At 45.9% G+C, this 12,182-nt stretch overlaps 1 protein-coding gene across 39 annotated transcripts in view; it reads right to left on the bottom strand.

Annotated features, from left to right (window-relative positions):
• NRXN1 (neurexin 1) overlaps positions 1–12,182 on the bottom strand; it is an 841,287-nt gene that overhangs the window by 606,737 nt on the left and 222,368 nt on the right. The gene's annotated exons all lie outside the window — the stretch shown is intronic.

Raw genomic sequence — 12,182 nt, 5'->3', positions numbered from 1 at the left:
TCACAACTCTGTCCACACATCTCTGCCCTTACCTTTATCATCTTTAGCTAATTCAGAGACAGCAAAGCAAAAACCTATCAGGGACAATTTAATTTTTTGCCACATTTGTTATTCTTTTTCATCCTCATTTCTTTTGCTTAGTTTTTGATCAAGATGCTGTCTCTCTGACCACAACAACAGTACGTGATTCATGTTAAAGATCATCTGCCAGTATGAAACCACAACCTTTCTGAGGAACTGAAATTCATCTGCAGAAGGTTTGAGCTGTCACAACAGAGAAAAATATTCTTATTTCCTTTTTTAAGAAATCCAGGGTGCAAGATGAAACAGGCTGAGTCTCACTTCAAAGTCTCACTTGAAGTTACAGGTGGCTAAAGACAAATGCAGAACACTTCTTGACAGATGGCCTGCCTCTCAGTCAGTCCAAGAGGAAAACACAACAAACCCAACACTGGCTTGAAAATCCTCCCAGCAGCACCATGACACTGTGATCATGGCAACTCTGCCTACAAGAGAGAATCAGTAGTGAGATCCAATAGTGATGTAGCATTTAGTGTTCGTAGAGCTGTAAGGATCAGGAGCAGCCTCTCTAAGGAGGTCATGGATGCTTCCTCCCTGGCACTGTTCAAAGACAGGTAGAATGAGACCTTCAAGCAACTTGGTCTAGTGGAAGGTGCCTCTGCCCACAGCAAGGAGGTTGGAACTACGTGAGATGTTTAAGGTCCCTTCTGTAAAACTGTGAAAAAGAATTTTAGTCAGCTGCTTTACCCTGGCACTCTCTGAAAAAGAATTTGTGTGATTATAACTTTGTTTGCCAGGTGCATTTCAAAAAACTTCTGATCTTAACCTCCTCTATCACAGACTGCATTGGGTGGGAAAGGACCCTCAAAGCTCACCTTGTCTAGCAGGGGCACCTCCAATTAGGTCAGGCTGCCCAGGGACACATCAAGACTGATCTTGAATGTCTCCAAGGACATTCATCCACATTCGTTGGCAACATGCTCTGATATTCCAGCACTCTCACTGTGCTCACATGAATTTGATGAAAAGCAGAGGCCAAGGATACCAGTTTCTCATAAACTCTGGAAGCACAAGCTACAGAGCATGTGTCAGCATGGTGTGAACACTGCTTGTCTTCACTGGGGTTTGTAGCACACTGGTGCAGGCACACGAGCTCAGTCCTGCCTATAGAGGCCAGGCAATGCATCATCTGTTCCCAGTTTTTAGGCAGCGAGGGAATAATGGAGTGCACAAAGAGAAGTGTGCTCAGTGTGACTCTTCACTACAAGACAGACATTGAGGTGCTGAAGCAGGACCAGAGCAAGGAAACAAAGATGGTTGAGGGTCTGGAGAAGAAGTCTGGTGCAAAACAGCAGTGGGAACTGAAGCATGTTGTGCTTTGATGGCTTCCGATTGGATGTTTTGTACCTCCCACTCTACCGCATGAGGTTTCTGTATCATTTCCCAACTCAAAAAAACCAGGTAGCAACCCAACCACAGCTTCCACACATGTCACTCAGCTGCTCTCTCCAAACCTTTCCCCAACTTTCAAATTATGCTTTCTTCTGGGGAGAATTCTCTTCCTGGCTAGCAGCCATAATCCACCTTCTAGTATCTGGAAAGCGGTTCTTGCACTTCTGCTATTAAGCATGAGGAGATTGCATCAAGTGGCTTTAAAAAGTAACCAGTGCCCCTGAGTACCGTTTCTGACACAGCTCTGATCATTTTCTCCAACAGAACAGCTTTGATTTTTTAACAGAAAATACAATTTTACAGCTGAATCCATACCCTGGCATGCTGCTGCTCTTTTGCTTCTCTAACTAAGGTGCATGGCTCACTTAGCATTTGTGCAAAGCTAGAGGCAGCTTAATGTGATTATTAAATGAGGGTGGAAAAAAACAAAAACACCACCACAAACCTAAATTGTCATTATTAGAAACAAAAATATAAGTTAAAAAAAATAGCCCAAATTGCCATTATTAGATAAAAAAACCCACACCACTGAAATCCACTTCTTATCTACTCCTTGCAGAGTCTGACCTCAACCTCTCCTTGTTGAGATAAAGCACCTGGACAAGAAGAAAAATCTGCTCTTGCTTGATACATTTTTAGAAGTTTACTTCATTTCATTGTTCTTGTCAAGTCTTGCTGGAGGTGCTATAGGCTGAATGTTAGAAGGAAGTTCTTCACAGAGAGTGACTTCCATTGGAATGGGCTGCCCAGGGAGGTGGTAGAGTGGCCATCCCTGGAGGTGTTGAAGCAAAGCCTGGATGAGGCACTTAGTGCCATGGTCTGGTTGATTGGCCAGGGCTGGGTGCTAGGTTGGACTGGAGTATGTTAGAGGTCTCCTCCAACCTGGCTGATTCTATGATCTATACAGATTTCTGCAGATCATTTTCCTACAATTAAGTTCAATATTGAAGATCTCATTACAAAGCAAGCCATAACTGTAAGTCCATAGAAACTCTAGGTCAGAATTTCACCTGATACAATATCTTGCAAGCAGACAGCCTCATCAGCTGGTAACTATCCAACTTCATGTGAGAATCATAGAATCATAGAATCATAGAATCATAGAATCATAGAATCAACCAGGTTGGAAGAGACCTCAAAGATCATCCAGTCCAACCTATCACCCAGCCCTAGCCAGTCAACTAGACCATGGCACTGAGTGCCTCATCCAGTCTTTTCTTGAAGACCCCCAGGGACGGTGCCTCCACCACCTCCCTGGGCAGCCCATTCCAATGGGAAATCACTCTCTCTGTGAAAAACTTCTTCCTAACATCCAGCCTATACCTACCCTGGCACAACTTGAGACTGTGTCCCCTTGTTCTATTGCTGGTTACCTGGGAGAAGAGGCCAACCCCCACCTGGCTACAATGTCCCTTCAGGTAGTTGTAGACAGTAATAAGATCACCTCTGAGCCTCCTCTTCTCCAGGCTAAACAGGCCCAGTTCTCTCAACCTCTCCTCATAGGATTTGTGTTCCAGGCCCCTCACCAGCTTCGTTGCCCTTCTCTGGACATGTTCCAGTACCTCAACATCTTTCTTGAATTGAGGGGCCCAGAACTGGACACAGTACTCAAGGTGTGGCCTGACCAGTGCTGAGTACAGGGGAAGAATAACCTCCCTTGTCCTGCTGGCCACACTATTCCTGATGCAGGCCAGGATGCCATTGGCTCTCTTGGCCACCTGGGCACACTGCTGGCTCATCTTCAGCTTACTATCTATCAGTACCCCCAGGTCCCTTTCCTCCTGGCTGCTCTCCAGCCACTCAGTCCCCAGCCTATAGCGCTGCTTGGGGTTATTGTGGCCAAAGTGCAGAACCCTGCACTTGGCCTTGTTAAATCTCATCTCATTGGCCTCTGCCCACCCATCCAGCCTGTCCAGGTCCCTCTGCAGGGCTCTCCTACCTTCCAACAGATCAACACCTGCTCCTAGCTTGGTGTCATCTGCAAACTTACTGATGCTGGACTCAATGCCCTCGTCCAGATCATCAATAAAGATATTGAACAGGACTGGGCCCAGCACTGATCCTTGGGGAACACCACTTGTGACTGGCTGCCAACTGGACGTGGCACCATTCACCACCACTCTCTGAGCTCTGCCATCCAGCCAGTTCTTGATCCAGCACAGAGTGAATCTGTCCAAACCATGAGCTGCCAGCTTGGCTAGGAGCTTCTTGTGGCAGACAGTGTCAAAGGCTTTGCTGAAGTCCAAGTAGACTACATCCACAGCCTTCCCCACATTCACCAGGCGGGTAACCTGATCATAAAAGGAGATCAGGTTGGTGAGGCAGGACCTGCCCTTCCTAAACCCATGCTGGCTGGGCCTGATCCCTTGGCTATCCTGTAGGTGCTTTGTGATGGCACCCAAGATGACCTGTTCCATGACCTTGCCTGGCACTGAGGTCAGGCTCACAGGTCTGTAGTTTTCTGGAGAATGTAGAGCTCTGCTCTTGCTCTTCCCTGAAAAGGTTCTCAAAGATTGGAACAGGCTGCCCAGGGAGATGGCTGAATCCCCATCCCTGGAGATATTTCAATGTGGTGCTGAGGGACTTGGCTTAGCACCAGTCTTTGCAAGTTAGAGGATGGTTGGACTCAGTGATCTTAAAGGATTTTTCCACCCAAAACAATCCTGTGATTGTGTAAGCAATAAAGCACAGGCTCTCCTCAGACCTGGAGTACTGTGTCTAGCCATGGGACTCCCAATGCAAGAGAGACATAGACCTGCTGGAGGAATTGCAAGACTAAGCTGATCAGAGGGCTGGACCACCTCTGGTATATAGACAGGCCGAAAAACTGCAGCTGTCCAGCCTGGAGAAGGAAGATCTTACAACTACATTTCCATACCTGAAGGGGACCTGCAGGAGACTGGGGAGGGACTGTTTAGGAGGGCTTGCAGTGATAGGACAAAGGACAATGGTTTGGAAGTGGAGCAGGGGAGATTTAGGCTGGATATGAGGAGGAAGTTCTGCACAATGAGAGTGGTAAAATACTGGAACAGGTTGCCCAGGGATGTAGCTAAGGTCCCATCCCTGGAGACATTCAAGATCAGACTTGATATAGCCCTCAACTGCCTTATCTCCTGGGTCCCTGCTGTCTGCAGGACATCTGGACAAGATGACCTTTGAGAGTGCCTTCCAGCCCAACACCATTTGTGTGAATACCTGTGTATATGCACACATGTACAGACACCCTGTGATAGACTTCTAACCCTGGAGGTCTCTGCATCAGTGACCTGCCCTCAGAAAGCACTTTGCTGACTATTCCCAGGGTAGAACTTTGCATCCCCCTGAACTGAGCCAAGTCACACGCAAGCTCCTTTACAAAGTGATCGTTTCTTCCAAGTATCTCATTTCCATCAAGTGAACACTATCACCTCAATAATGAATAATCCATAACCTCCTCATAATGCTCTTACAAAGCTAATTACATGATCAGGTTTCACATACACAAGTCTCCCACTGGTTTTTTACTGACATCCTAACTGTGTACAAAGCATTCATGAATAAAAGCAGGCTCAACACCTAACACATGCTTCTCAAGCTAAACAGATGATTTGAAGACTGTATCCGTGCCAGAGCTGGAACATCCACAGGTTGCCATACTTTGTCTCAACACAGAAGTTATGCAAAGACTTTCTTAGGCTTAGTAGAGGTGCTCCAACACTTGCATCATCTTTGTGGTCTCTTCTGGACTCACTCCAACACTTCTATGTTTGGGGAGGGGAGGGGCTGGTTATGCTGGGGGGTATTTTTGTTGTATTTTGGGGGCTTCAGAAGACCCTTTAACAGGTTACCCTTAACTGAAGAAACATTTTTCCTCCACAGACTCTTAAAATTTCTATATACCCTCAATGAAGCAGTTCTGATGTGAGACAATTCCGTTTTTACAGTCCCACTTGTGCAACTCTGTGGCTATAATGCTCAAGTGCACCATAAAGTGTGCAACTTTGCTTTTTTTTCTTTCCCCCCCAAGCTACAGAATGTGAATTGCCTTCTTGCAAACCTCAAGACTCTTTTTTTCCTGTAGGAAGTGAGTTTTTCTCCTAAAAAAAAGCAAACATGAATTGTAGGATCCCATTTCTAGCCTGAACTGTTCAAGAGCAAACAGAGCATTTGAAGCACTTCTAAATAATACTGAAGGAAAGAATTCAGGTTTTAATTAAGCACTTAAAACAGAGAACAGATTCCTGCCTCAGTCTTCTAGTTTAAGTGGAACTGGAAAGGTTGAAACACACCTCTTGCAAATTCATTTGAAGTCTTGATTCTGCCTTCCTAACAAATCTGAGCTCTACTTTTGTATGTATTTTCACTGCTCCCTGTTTCTGCACCCTGTGTGAGCAGAGACATGCATGACCACCCCTGCCAACATATGCAGCTTGGTACACAAGGCTGCTTTTAGGGGCTACTGTTCTAGTTTCATAATTACAACCTAACTGTCTTCAACATCCACTTGCTGACAAGGCAAACGATTGTCAAGTGTATAGAATTAATGTTCCTTTAATTGAACAAAACCTGCTTGGAACAACAGGAAACTCTATTGCATTCTAAAAAGACCCTACTAAATACCACATGAGCTGTACACAAATTGACTGGGTATAGTCACACAGAATGGTAAGGCTTGGAAGGGATCTCTGGAAGCCACCCACTCCAGCCTCCTCTGCCAAAACAGCATCACCTAGGACAGGGCTCAGAAGCATGTGTCCAGATGGGTTCTGAAAGTCTGCAGGGACTCAGCATCTCTCATCAACCTGTTCCAGAGTCTCACCAGCCTCATGCTGAAGAGCTTCTTCACAAGATCCAGTCTAACCCTGCTCTCCTGCAGCTTCAAACCATCCTTGTCCTGTCTCTAGACACCTTCATGAAAAAGTACTCTGCAAAAATACTGTAATCTCTAGAGGTATTAGCAGGCAGCTCTAAGTTCCCCCCAGAGCCTTCTCTTCCCCAGGTTGAACAACCCCAGCTGTCTCAGCCTATCCTTTCACAAGAGGTGCTCCTGCTCTTCATTTCTCCTAGAATGGTAAGTTTGAAAGTGCCCCTTTCTGCATTCACTGATTGGCTGCAACCAGAAAAGACAGTGTTCCTCCCCACCAGTCTTCCAACTATCTTCACATACATCTGTTTCTAACAAGTATTTTTGACAGATGGGGGAGAGAAATGCCATTCTCTCATGCATAATGTGGTATGAGATATTGCACACAGACCTTTAAATTGTCTGTAGAAGTTTCTCTCCCACCACTACAGTAAAATACCACCTTATTTACAATTAAATTAAACCCTCTTTTTGTCAAGCACTTCCAGACAAGTGTTTCAAATGTCACAAATCATTTGTCTGCTTCAGATCCAGCACTTATTTGATGTAGTATCTCAGGGTCTGCAGGAGGGCACAGGGATGATGCAACAAAATGAGGTAATATTCGGTCCTGGAAGGTGCTGAGAACTTGTTTCTCACTAAGAGGAATTGCTGGGACTTAGAAGCCAACTCTTCAATTAAAGTAATATGTAATAGGGTAAAAAAAAATTACCTTCCTAAAGCCAATGCAGGGCAGTGCTTTAAAAGTCATAGTTGTGATTTCTCTGCTATGTACTGTAAGTGAATCAGCAAGATCTTGGATGTTCTAGCATGCAGGCACTATGGAATCCCAGGCACAAATCCAGGCTGGGCACAGAGCGAGTTGAAAGTAGCCCTGAAGAACAGGACTTGGGAGTTGTTGGCTGTGCTGAGAAGCTCCCCAGGAGCCGGCAGTGCCCTCATGCAGCCCAGAAGGCAGCTGTGTGCTGGGCTGCAGCCAGAGGAGTGTGGGCAGCAGGGCAAGAGAGGGGATTCTGCCCCTTGACTCTGCTCTGCTGAGCCCACACCTCCAATACTACATCCAGTTCTGGTGTCCCCAGCAAAAGGACACAGAGATGCTGGAGTGTTCAGGAGATGGCTGCAACCATGATGGAAGGGTTGAAGCACCTCTGCCATGAGGACAGACTGAGGGAGCTGGGGGTGTTCAGCCCGGAGAAGACTCCAGGAGAACCTTATGATCCCTGCAGGTATTGGGAGCTTTACAAGAAGGCTGCAGAGAAACTTTTCTTCATGAGGACATCTACAGACAGGCCAAGGGGAAATAGTTTGAAGCCGAGGGAAAGCAGGGTTAGGAACTTAGGAAGAAGTTCTTCAGTAGGAAGATGGTGAGATGCTCCAATAGCCTGCCCAAGCATGTTGTGAAAACCTCCTCCACACCTGTTCAAGGCCAAATTGGATAAGGCCTTCAGCAGCTGATGAGAGGTGTCCCTGCCCACGATGAGGAGGTTGGAGTAGGTGATCTCTGAAGTCCTTTTCAACTTGAGCCATGCTGTGATTCTGTGAAAACGCTGCCACAGACCTGCAACTGCAACTAGAGCTCCATTTTACTTGGCCTTTTCACTGAGGCTCTTATTCTACAGAACTGCTATTTGCTACTTGAGGAAATTCCTGCACAGATTCTGGACTTGAGCTCTGAAATGGAGATGGAATAAGACAAACCCCTCTGTTACAATCAGAGAAGCTGCACAGAAGGACCAGAGATTGTTTCCCTGCAAATGAAAGGACTGCAGGAAAGATGGAGAGACATTTTATCTGGCAGTGCAGTGATGAGGTGAGAGGCAGTGGTCTCCAACTGAAAGAGGAGAAATTTAGATTAGGTAAGGAAGAAATTCTTCCCCATGAGGGTGAAGAAACAGTGTAAGTAGAGAAGTGGCAGATGCCTCTTCTCTAGAGATGTTCAAGGCCAGGCTGGATGGAGCTTTGAGCAACCTGGTCTAGGGGAAGGTATCTCTGCCTATGGCAAAGAGGCTGGAACTAGATGATCTTTAAAGATCTCTTCCAACCCAAGCCATTCTGTGTGTCTGAAATTATCAAAGCACTTGAAGCAGAGGTTTCATTTCTACAGGAATATTTGCCTTTTGTCTTGTTCTATCCAACAGCAGCAAACTCTCTTTTGCTGCCTGTTTTCCCACTGCCCTTTAGTACTTCTCTGTAAAGAGTAAGAAAAAAGAGACTGTGATCCACAGTCTATTTTATTGTATAATAGAAGTTATTGTCTGAAATATCAACTGCAGGAATCCACAAGACACCTGAGAGACATCAGTCTGCACTGCTTCTCTTTCCTGTTGTCCCTTTTACTGACTCCAGCAAAGCCTTTTTAACAGCCATCAGCTATAATACCCAGACATCCATTTGTCCTCTCCCCTTCACAAGTCTGTTGAGACAGTTTTCCTCTTCCTTTTCTTAACAGAGACACTCTGCTGAAGAGCCAAAATAATTACATCATCCAGTGTAGAACAAAAGAGGCCAAAAGTAACAAGATCAAATTCACAACAATAGGCAATTGAGAAGGTTCCTGCAGCTGTATGCTGTTATGGAAGACAGAGGATGAGCTGCTTAGGTTCTCTCCTAGATTGCATTAGGTTGGAAGAGACCCTCAAAGGTCATCTTGTCCAAGCTCCCTGCGGTCAGCAAAGACACCTACAACTAGATCAGGCTGCCTAGGGGTGCACTAGATTCAGTCTTTCCAGCTAAGAGAAAAATAAGTCCTCTCCTTTGAAATATCTGTGAGTCTGTAAGAGTTGCAGGAAACAATTGCATTAAACCACACCTCAGATAGTCATCAATCATGGCAGGAAACACTTATGGCAATAACCCAGGTAGTCCTTATCAGCACAGATGCAAGCCAAACACACTCAGATGCATTCAGAGCCAAATGGCAGTAGTGGGAGTCAGGCCTAGAGGGGCACTGAAATCCAGCCTCATGTCCCTTTGGAGTACAGAATACATCAGCACTCAAGTTTGAACGTTCTCCCCCTCTACTCACTGCTGAGACCACACTTTGATTACTGGGTTCAGTGTGGAAGCCTTGCTGCAAGCATCCCTCCAGGGATGAGGATTCAACCACCTTCCCTGGGCAGTCCACTCCAGGCTTTGAGAAACCATTCAGGGAATAAGTTTTGTCTGATGTCCAACCTGAATCTCTCCTCTTGTGACTTAAGGCCATTTCCTCTCACCCTATCACTTACACCAAGGGACAATAGATCATTTCCCACATGGCTGCAACCTCTTTTAAGGAGTTATACAGTGAGTTCTCATCTATGTCTCCTCTTCCCCAGACTGCACCCCCCCATTCCCAGTTATCCTACCCCTTGGTACTGACTTCAGCTACTCTTCACAGACTGCTGTACTGCAAGTTGCCCTTGTGCCTGACAACTCTAAATTTCCACTCTCAGTGAGGCCTTCTAGAACTCTGGTATCTCATAAGGGTATTGCATTTTTTGTTTCTCAGCCTCCTGCTATAATGAAGAGCCACTAAGGGGTCTTCCCCAAGCCCCCTTCCCCCAACAATCCCACCTCTGCACTGGAAGAATGAATGCTGACACAGACATAGGAAACTGGCTAACACCAAACTCAAACAGTAAAAACCAAGGTAGTAGCAACTTCAGAGCAAAAGCAGGACATAAAATGGCTCTGCCCCCATTTTTTCCTTTCCCCAGCCACAGCCACATCGACACTGATCACCTTGCCAACATTTCCATGCATTTCTACTGCACATGGAAAGATAGAGAAGGCTAAAATACAGCCTTGGTAACAATGCACTGGAACAGCTTTCCAACGAACCAATAATTTACATCTGAAGTCAGGGCAGGTGCAGGCAGCCTTCAGCATTTTCAGTGCTCTAAAAGCACTAAGAGAAGGAAGTCAAATGGTTCACAAGAGGAACCCTGACACACTGGCAATGCAAATGGGCACTGCTGCAAACAACAGCAAGTTTTCTCTTCCATAATTTGAGAATGCACCTCAAGCACTGGGTTCAGTTCTGGGCCAGTCACTTCAAGAAAGATATTGTGTTGCTGGAGTGTCTCCAGAGAAGTGCAAAGCAGCTGGCAAAGGGCCTGGAGAACAGGTTGGTGTGAAACAGCTTTGGGAACTGGGGTTGTATAGCCTGGAGAAGAGAAGGCTGAAGGGAGGCCTCCCTGCCCTCTGCAGCTACCTGAAAGGAGGTTGGAGTCAAGTGAGACTGTCTCTTCTCTCTAGTATTAGGTAGTGGGATGAGAAGAAGTGGCCTGAAATTGCCTCATGGGAGGTTTAGAATGGACATTAGGAAAACATTGGCTGCCCAAGCAGATGGAGAAGTCACCATCTCTAGAGATGTTCAATAAACATATGGACACTGCCTTTAGGGAAATGGTTTAGTGGCTGTGGTGGTGTTGGGTTGATGGTTGGAGTCAACCTCACAAATGTTTTCCAACCAAAACAATTCTATGATATCACCTTTTTATTCAACTACAACTGCTCTGCAGGGCACTGAAGCAGTGGTTTTTAATGGCAAGTCCTTCTCATCCCATGAAAGGCTTCTCTGAAGAGTGATTTACAGAAGTGAAACATTAGGAACAACTGCTCTGAAATACACTGATGCTCACAGCTGTAAAACAGACCTGGAATGAAGGCATCTCAGAGGAACCCTGATGGAAGCAAAGGTGGCTTAGCACAACTTAACAGCACTCCATGTATTCCCCACAATCCAGTTCAAAACTGGTTTTCCCAGGACAGCAAAGAGGAATCCATTTATGCACTCCTGTCTCTCAAAGCTCCTAAAAAGTTGTGCTTCTAAACACTACACAACTGGGGTTGTGCAGCCTGGAAAAGAGGAAGCTCAGGGGTGACCTCACTGATGTCCACAACTACCTGAAGGGAGGCTGTAGCCAGGTGGGGTTGGTCTCTTCTGCCAGACAACCAGGGACAGAACAAGAGGACACAGTCTCAAGTGGTGTCAGGGGAGGTCTAGGCTGGATGTTAGGAGGAAGTTGTTGGCAGAGAGAGTGATTGGCACTGGAATGGGCTTTCCATGGAGGTGGTGGAGTCACCATCCCTGCAGACGCTCAAGAAAAGCCTGGCTGAGGCACTTAGTGCCATGGTCTAGTTGACTGGCTAGGACTGGGTGCTAGGTTGGACTGGATGATCTTGGAGGTCTCTTCCAACCTGATTGATTCCATGATTCCTCCTGTTTCAGTCTTGTCTTTACCTTTTTTTTTCCCCCCTAATGCCAGTTCTGTTGCAGAAAGCTTCCAATGCAGTTGTGTTGCAATAAATACCTCCTCATAATGGAGAAGTGTGAAAGGCCTTGCATTGCTTTAAGAATAAGTTATTCTCCTCTCAATGCAATGCTTTGGACTGATTACCAACCAGTCCACAGTAACCCATCAACAGATGCATTCCGACCTCACTGCAGCTGTGCCTCGTGAATTAAAGAAGTCAACAAACCCCTCCTGCAGTAACTTACTACTGAAAGTGTGAGAGAACCTTTTAACAATCCATCAGCCAGGCAATTTGCTGTGGTTAGCCAACATGCCATTTAAAATCATGGCAGAGAACAGTCACTCTTCAATACAATAAACCAGCAGCAGCTGCATGGCATGCATACCAACCAAGCCTGAAAAAGGAGTCAGCCTCTCAAAAGCTCCATGGCTGATCCACTTAAGAGCAGTATTTTCTTTTTCAAGCTGTGGCAGAACACAAGATATTTCTTCATACTCAGTCTCTCTGGTCATCTCATTTTAAGACCTAGTACTAATATTTTCAAAGCCTTAAAGTTTAATTTCATACCATCAAAGAAATTCTGGCGACCCCAGCCCAGGAACGACAAACTGCAGCCACAAAGATC

This window comes from Pogoniulus pusillus, chromosome 25 (assembly GCF_015220805.1).
Source record: "Pogoniulus pusillus isolate bPogPus1 chromosome 25, bPogPus1.pri, whole genome shotgun sequence".
Classification (NCBI taxonomy): Eukaryota; Metazoa; Chordata; class Aves; order Piciformes; family Lybiidae; genus Pogoniulus; species Pogoniulus pusillus.
This window is presented reverse-complemented; position numbering and strand designations above follow the sequence as displayed.